The sequence below is a fragment of the Ovis aries genome, chromosome 1 (genome assembly GCF_016772045.2).
Source record: "Ovis aries strain OAR_USU_Benz2616 breed Rambouillet chromosome 1, ARS-UI_Ramb_v3.0, whole genome shotgun sequence".
Classification (NCBI taxonomy): Eukaryota; Metazoa; Chordata; class Mammalia; order Artiodactyla; family Bovidae; genus Ovis; species Ovis aries.
Genome location: NC_056054.1, coordinates 77,191,400 through 77,199,832, shown reverse-complemented (window position 1 = coordinate 77,199,832; position 8,433 = coordinate 77,191,400).

The following is an 8,433-nucleotide window of genomic DNA, read 5'->3' as shown; positions in this document are numbered from 1 at the left end:
TGGAAAGTAATATCGAAATGAATTGTCATTTGGAGAGATGACTAAAAGTATTGAGCCAATAAGTGTAGAAAAATTGTTACAGAGATTTGAATTAATATTATTAATTCTTTACTTTTCTAGTATTTGTGGAATTTATCCTTTTAAAATGTATAATTTGTCATAATTTTATTCTAATATTATAAAGTATTTACTTTTCCACCTAATTTTAAAAATTTATAATGTATTCTTTTCAAAAAGAGGTCTGCATCTCATAATATATAAGCTTTAGACCAACAAAACCTGAATCCATCCCTAGATTTGATACGTTTTCTATTTCTCTTCCTATTTGTCTTTCTGTTTTTCTTACCATTCTTTTTCATGCTTTTAAAAAAGTAGGACCTAAACTAATATATAAGGAATGTAAAATAAAATATTAAAAAAAATCACCTATGATACAGTATCCTAAACTTCAGAAAATCAGCTTTATTAAATCAAGTTCTCCTTCTCTGATTAATGTTATTCCAATTATCAGATGTAAAATATATTACTTAATATATCATAAATTTTACTAACAAAACTCATTCTCATCTACTTACATTTAAAAATAAGATTTTTTTATTGCTATAAATATAAATGAAAAACCGGAATAGCCAAATACTCACTCATTCTAGTCATGAAGGTAATATTAACCCAAGGATAAGTTAACTTTTAAACATATTAAAAAATATTGGTCAACTTAAAAAATTCGTGAATGATACATTCTTTTTCAAATTTCTTTTACATGTATACAGGCAAAAATGTTTGGAGACAACTGAGCTAGACAAATAACTATGGAAGACTGTATAAATCAATCATGCAATTCTTTTAAGGGAGCTGCCATCTATTTTTAACTGTCCTGTTGGCAGATTTCAGCAGACAGCTGCATTAGATGGATGGAGGCTGCCTGAGGGTGTGAAGAACACTGCGTTGGCCCACTTATCTGCAGTTGTGACACCCTTTAAAAACCCTAATATTTAAAAAGAAGTAATTGGGGCTAAACATTTTTAAAGTTTGGGGTGGAAATAGCTACCATTAGTGCCATAGAGCAGAACATGGGAACCTACAGGCCTATAATAGCAGCGGTTCTGGCCCATTTCCCTCAAGGCCCTCCTTTTATTTCTACAGAAATCCTAGTGTTCTTCTTATCAGTACTTAGGAACAGGTGAGAGTGAGGCTGGAATTGATCCAGACCACCTTTTTTGCTCTCTTGTTGATGAATCTAATGGAGGTGCTTGTTTTTAGTTCAGAATTTTTTCCTGCATAACAGGCTTTGCTTTAGGGCTGCCTAGGATCTGGAGCACCAGCAGTAGCTGATTTATGAGGGTAGTAACTCTCACTTCCCTCATGCTATTCTTACAGAAAAGGAGTCTATTCAAACTGATCATAACTCCAGAATCTTTGTTCTTTTCATTTCTTCCCCCAGTCATTTTCCCCGGGGCTGAATCTATCAGATCTACCCAGGAGAGCATTGAGAGAGCTAATTGAAAAAATTGCTAAGCTTGCAAGAAGGCAGAGAGGGGCATTTTATTTCTCAGTTGGATGGTTGCTGAGCCGCAGAACATGTAGCTCTCCCCTGGAGCTGTCATGGAAGTATGGTGATGAAATTACTAGCAGAACTTGGCTTGTACCCTCTGGGACTCGGGGGTAAACATGAATAAAGAGACTGGTGCCTATTTCTAGTCTAGAGATTTCTGAGAGTCTCTCTGGATTAGCCCTTGTTTGTGGGGCTTGAGGAGACTACGGTAGAGTATACATAAATAAAGGAGGAGACAATCCCTTATTATATCCATTTGTAGAGGACCTGGAAGTTCTTGAGACTTCTAAGAAAACATTATCAGACAAAAAGGAAAACAAGAGCTGCCATGTAGGAAGGAAAACTTGCCTTAGTGCGCCTCAGTGGGGGGTAATACCTAGAATTTCCTGGTGTCTACTGCCACCATGTGGGTACTTACATGTATTGAATTCAAATGTGAGTATTTCCCTCTTAAGGCTGATCCTAAGCCAAAGTACAAAGAACTCTAAGTGGGTTTTAGTGCTCTTCAGCCTCAGATTGGCTCCTAAGTCCCCTCAAGCTCCTGTGCGCTCTCAGACTCACAAGGAGGTTCCATCACTAAGTACTCTTCTCTCCTGTAGCACTCTGTTAAAATAGTACTAATGCCATGTTGCTGAGACCTCAGTGACTTTGAGCTCTGAAATCAGTTTGAGGCAGAGAAACTCTAAAATGGTCCCCAGTTATCTGTTTCCTTTTATTCATGCCCTGTGTCACCATTTTACCTTTATCGTGGGTGGGACCTGTGTCTAGCTTTTAACTGACGGACTATGGCAGAGGTGACTGGGTGTCACTTTCATAATTAAATTACATAATGCTGTAACTTCCGTATTGCTAGCAGAGTACCCTGACTGCCTCTGGATTTGAGTGCATGAAGCAAGCATCTGTGTCTGGGAGACCCAATGAAAATGAACTTAGGGCAACTACTGGCTGTCAGCAGGCAAGAAACGGAGGCCCCCAGTCCAGCAGGACAGAGATCGCTGACTCCCGCTGACAACCATGTGAAGCTGGGAGCAGATCCCTCTCCAGTTCAGCTTTCAGATGAGATGCTGGAAACCTTGATTGAAGCTTCATGAGAGACCCTGAAGCAGAGGATGTGGTGAGCTATACCCAGGTTCTGCGAGATGGTACATGTGTGTTGTTGTTAGCCACTAAATGTGTGCTAATTTGCTGTGCACGATAAGTAACGAATATGCAGTTTTGTGGTTTTGCTTACATCACTCCCCTCATCACAGGACTGCAGTATAAGTCCTTGGAGACTGTTCTTGGAAATAAATATAACTGACAATCATCACTCTGTGCTCAGAATTGTCCTTCTCCTTCCACCAAAGGTCTGTTATTTGATCAGCTTTGTTGTGCTTGATTTCTCTGTGAAAAGTTCTCTCTCACGTGATACCTTAGCTCCTCACACAAAAGGAGCTTTGTGGGGCCTGCCTATGTCGTTCCCCAGATAAGTCTGAATAATCTTAAATCCAGCAGTGGTGCAGCTTGGCCTAAAGCTAAGAGCTCACAATATGTCAGATAATTTGTCAATTTCCAGATGCATTATACCAGGGGTCCCCAACCCCCCAGGGCCACAGATCAGTACTTCAGAGCAGTGAGCAGTGGGTGAGCAAGAGAAGTTTCATCTGTATCTCCAGCCACTCTAGTTGCAGGAAAACAAGCTCAGGAATCCCACTGATTCTCCATTATGATGAGTTGTATAATTATTTCATTATATGTCACAAAGTAATAGTAAAAGAAATAAAGTGCAAAATAAATGTAATGCACTTGGGATCATCCTGAAACCATCCCACTCCACCAACCCCAGTCAGTGGAAAAATTGCGTTCCATAAAACCAGTCCCTGGTGCCAAAAGGTTAGGGACTGCTGCATTAACACTACTGTAGCTATAGTTATTAGATTGACATTAAATTTTATCCTTCATTTAAAAAATGTTTCATGCCCTGTGAAATACTTGACTATGAGTAGAAATATAATTCAAAAAAAACCCCACATGTACTCCAGTGGTCATTTCAGTACTATTTATAATAGCCAGTACATGGAAACAGCCTAAATGACCATCAACAGAGGATAAAGAAGATATGGTACATAATAAATATGATGGAAGATTCGGTTCAGTTCAGTTCAGTTCAATCGTGTCCGACTCTTTGCGACCCCATGAATCTCAGCACACCAGGCCTCCCTGTCCATCACCAACTCCCAGAGTTCACTCAGACTCACGTCCATTGAGTCAGTGATGCCATCCAGCCATCTCATCCTCTGTCGTCCCCTTCTCCTCCTGCCCCCAATCTCTCCCAGCATTAGGGTCTTTGCCAATGAGTCAGCTCTTCGTATGAGGTGGTCAAAGTACTGGAGTTTCACCTTCAGCATCATTCCTTCCAAAGAAATTCTAGGGCTGATCTCCTTCAGAATGGACTGGTTGGATCTCCTTGCAGTCCAAGGGACTCTCAAGAGTCTTCTCCAACACCGCAGTTCAAAAGCATCAATTCTTCAGTGCTCAGCCTTCTTCACAGTCCAACTCTCACATCCATACATGACTACAGGAAAAACCATAGCCTTGACTAGATGGACCTTTGTCGGCAAAGTAATGTCTCTACTTTTCAATAGGCTATCTAGGTTGGTCATAACTTTTCTTCCAAGGAGTGAGTGGCTTTTAATTTCATGGCTGCAGTCACCATCTGTAGTGATTTTGGAGCCCCCCAAAATAAAGTCTGACACTGTTTCCCCATCTATTTCCCATGAAGTGATGGGACCAGATGCCATGATCTTCATTTTCTAAATGTTGAGCTTTGAGCCAGCTTTTTCACTCTCCTCTTTCACTTTCATCAAGAGGCTTTTTAGTTCCTCTTCACTTTCTGCCATAAGGATGGTGTCATGATGGAATATTACTTAACCATAAAAAAGAATGAAATAATGCCACTTGTAGCAACATAGATGGACCTGGAGATGATCATACTAAGAGAGGTAAGTCAGACAGAGAAAGACAAATATTATATGACATCACTTATATGTGGAACCTGAAAAGATGAGACAAATGAAATTATTTACAAACCAGAAACAGACTCACAGACTTTGAAAGCAAACTAATGGTTACCAGAGCAAAATGGTTGGGGAGAGGGATAAATTTGGAGTTTGAGATTAACATATAACCCAGGGATCGAACCCAGGTCTCCCGCATTGTAGACAGACTCTTTACCATCTGAGCCACCAGGGAAGTCCGCATAACTAAATATAAAATAAATAATCAATAAGGACCTAGTGTATAGCACAGGGAACTCTCCTCAATATTCTGTAATAACCTATATGAGAAAAGAATCTGAAAAAGAATTAAAATATATATATGTATAACTGAATAACTTTGCTGTACATCTGAAACTAACAAAATTGTAAATCAATTATACACCAACATAAAATAAAAATTAAATTAAAAAAAGGAAGACTATTGGGTTTCTTGGATTTGGCCAGACAGGAGGATAGAACTGTTTGGTTGTGAATGTGTGCTGCTCTCCAAGAAGAGGGAAAAATGGTTTAGAGATCCTCAGGGCCTTTACCTCAGTCTCAACAAGGCAGATAGCCTCTGGCCTCCAAACGCAGCCTGAGGATTTGGAGTGCCCTCTGGAGCTATGAGACTGGGACCACCCTGCAGAGTCTTGGAGGCATGACTCACCTTCTCAAATCTCCCCCTTCCCTCTTCCCCCCCCAGTCCCCCCACCAGCAGAACTACAAAAGGAAGTGGATAAGGCAGAGTGTTGAACCAAAAAGGATTATTCCTGAACTTTAAGATCTGAGGGAAATTCACCTTGCTAGATTTTGAATTTGCTTGGGATTTACCATCTCTTCCTTTTTTCCTGTTTCTTCCTTTTGGAAAGTAAGTATCTATCCTCTGCCTGGCCTGGCATATTTTGGAAGCTTTCCTGGTTTGGAAACTTGCCTGGTTCCATAGGTTCACAGCTGGAGAGGAGTTATGCCTCAAGATACTTGGAAACTCATACTTACTTGATTTAGATGTTATTTAGATGGCGCTTTGGACTTTAGAGTTCTTGCTGGAATGAGTTAGACTTTGGGGCTGTTAGGATGTAATGAATGTATATTTCCTATGAGAAGGATATGAATTTTGAAGAGCCAGGGTGGAAACTTTGTGTCCCATCAAATTCATATGTTGATGCCCTAACCCTCAGTGTGATGGTATTTGGAAATAGAGACTTTGGGAGGTAATTAGGGTTAGATTAAGGCATAAGGGTGGGGCCCTCAGAATGAGATTAGTGGCTTTACAAGAAGAGGAAGTGAGAGACTTGCTCTTTCACAGCAAGGGAAGGCCAGGTGAGGACATAGAAAGAAAGTGGTAGTCTGCAAGTCAGGAAGAAGGCTGTAACCAGGAGCCAAATCAGCTGGTACCTTGATTTTAGACTTCTCAGTCTCCAGAACTGTGAGAAATACATGTCCATGTGTTATTTAAGCCATAGACTTGACTCATTGGAAAAGACTCTGATGCTGGGAGGGATTGGGGGCAGGAGGAAAAGGGGATGACAGAGGATGAGATGGCTGGATGGCATCACCGACTCAATGGACATGAGTTTGAGTGAACTCTGGGAGTTGGTGATGGACAGGGAGGCCTAGTGTGCTGCAATTCATGGGGTCGCAAAGAGTTGGACACGACTGAGCGACTGAACTGAACTGAACTGAGTCTATGGTATTAATATTTTTATGCGGAGCAGACTAATATAAAGAGTACAGGGAACATTTACATTATGTTGCAGTAAGGAGCATAAAAAATTAGAATAGTTTAGGCAGGAGAAATGAAACCAAGGAAAATTTTGTCAAGATGGGAGAAATACATGTTTGTGTACCAGTGGAAATGAGCTTGAGAGTGAATCAAGCCCCTCTCTGAGTGGATGTACTAATTCTAGGCACAGTGGAAAATAAGACTCATGATCTCTGCTGTCTTGACATTTACATTTTAATTGAAACATGATGTGTATGTTTGTGTGTGTGTGTGTAAGGAAGACAATGAACAAATAAACAAACTAAAAAACACCAAATGAGTTCACATCTGAGTGATATGAATAATACTCACAAATCAGGATATGTGATTCCAATAAAGGGAATGAGTAAGAAACTGGATGATACTAAGGATACTGTGTGGAGTGCATTTAGTTCTTTATACTGTAAGAAACAAAGAAGATTCTAAGAAACCCCAAGGCAAAACAATGAAACATTAGACACTATGGAAAAGTCAATGCTCCAAACATGAAACGACACAAAATTGTCTGATTTATAACAATGGGTAGAGCAGTAAGAAAAGAGAGTCTGTATTGTACATTGTCATGCTGAGTGGCACTTGGATCAAGACTTTGGAGATATAAATTAGGAAATCTATCCTGATTCTTCAGTGAAAAATGTCAAAATAATAATTGTAATATAGATGTTGGTGATGGACAGGGAAGCCTGGCATGCTGTAGCCCATGGGTTTGCAAATAGTCGGACACAACTGAGCGACTGAACTGAACTGAGATGTCTTTATAGTTTTCAATTTTGAAATCAATTTACAGGCAAAGCTGGCAAGACTTAATTATGGTTACAGAATAGAATGTAAAATGTTATTCACCTTGACCAAGTTATTAACAGAAGACAGGAGGGGATGGGGAAAAAATGAATATAGCATGATAGAGGTCCTATTATCCCCATCTACTATAGGAGGAGTTCAAAGGATGATGTCTGTATTTGAGACTATTAGAATTTTATATATTATATTAAGTCACACAAGTAGCCAGTGAAAGTGAAAAGTGAAGGCAAAAGTCATAGTTGCTTAGTCCTGTCTGATTCTTTGCGACTTCATGTAGCCCACCTGGCTCTTCAGTCCATGGAATTCTCCAGGAATTACTTAAGTTATACTGGAGTGGGTTGCCACAGGATCTTCCCCGTAGAACTAAAAATAGTAATATGAACATATAGGGGGAAGAAGTGAGCAGAGTGGCAGGAAATTAATTAAAAATGTCTTAAGATATATCAAGAAATAGTAGGAAGAGTATATCATAAAGAAAAATAATATTAACCACCAGAAGAACCAAAGCAGATATATATAAAAAAAGATTTTAGGTTTGGGAACTGATGGTACTAGACAGAAGAACACAGAATGATTGCTTTTCATTACTGTTGTTGCTGTTGTTCATTTGCTAAGTTATGTCCAACTCTTATGTGACAACATGGATTTTTCCCTCCAGGGTCCTCTGTCCAAGGGATTTTCCAGACAAGAATACTGGAGTGGGTTGCCATTTCCTTTTCCAGGGGATCTTCCTGACCCAGGAATCCAACCTGCATCTCCTGTTTGGTAGAGGGATTCTTTACCACTGAGCCACCTGGGAAGCCCATTGCTTTTCACTCTAAGGCCTCTGTACTACTTGGATTTTAAAAACCATGTTTTATTTTGATAAAAAGCTTAGGAACTAAATATGTATAAGCAACTTGCTGCAATTAGAAGAATGTTTCCTTCTCTCTGAGTAAGCTGTTTACAAAGAGCTTTTCTTGGGGTGGAGTGTTATAGGCAGAAAACCTCTGAGTTAAAACTATACCTCCCATGCTTCCATCATTTCTGTAATGCTGGATTAATATCCTTATATATTACTAAATGATGTCACAAAATGAAAATTTCTTCATTGTTTAAATCCTCACATATTGTTGGTTAGAATGAAAAAAAAAATGGTACAGTCACTTTGGAAAACAGTTTGGCAGTTTCCTGTTAAGTTAAACATACAGATGTAACTATTTATAGTGGCTTTATTTCTAATTGCTGCAAACTGGAAACAGCTCAAATGTCTTTCAGGTGGTGAATGGATAAACAAACTACTATAGACATACACTGGAAAA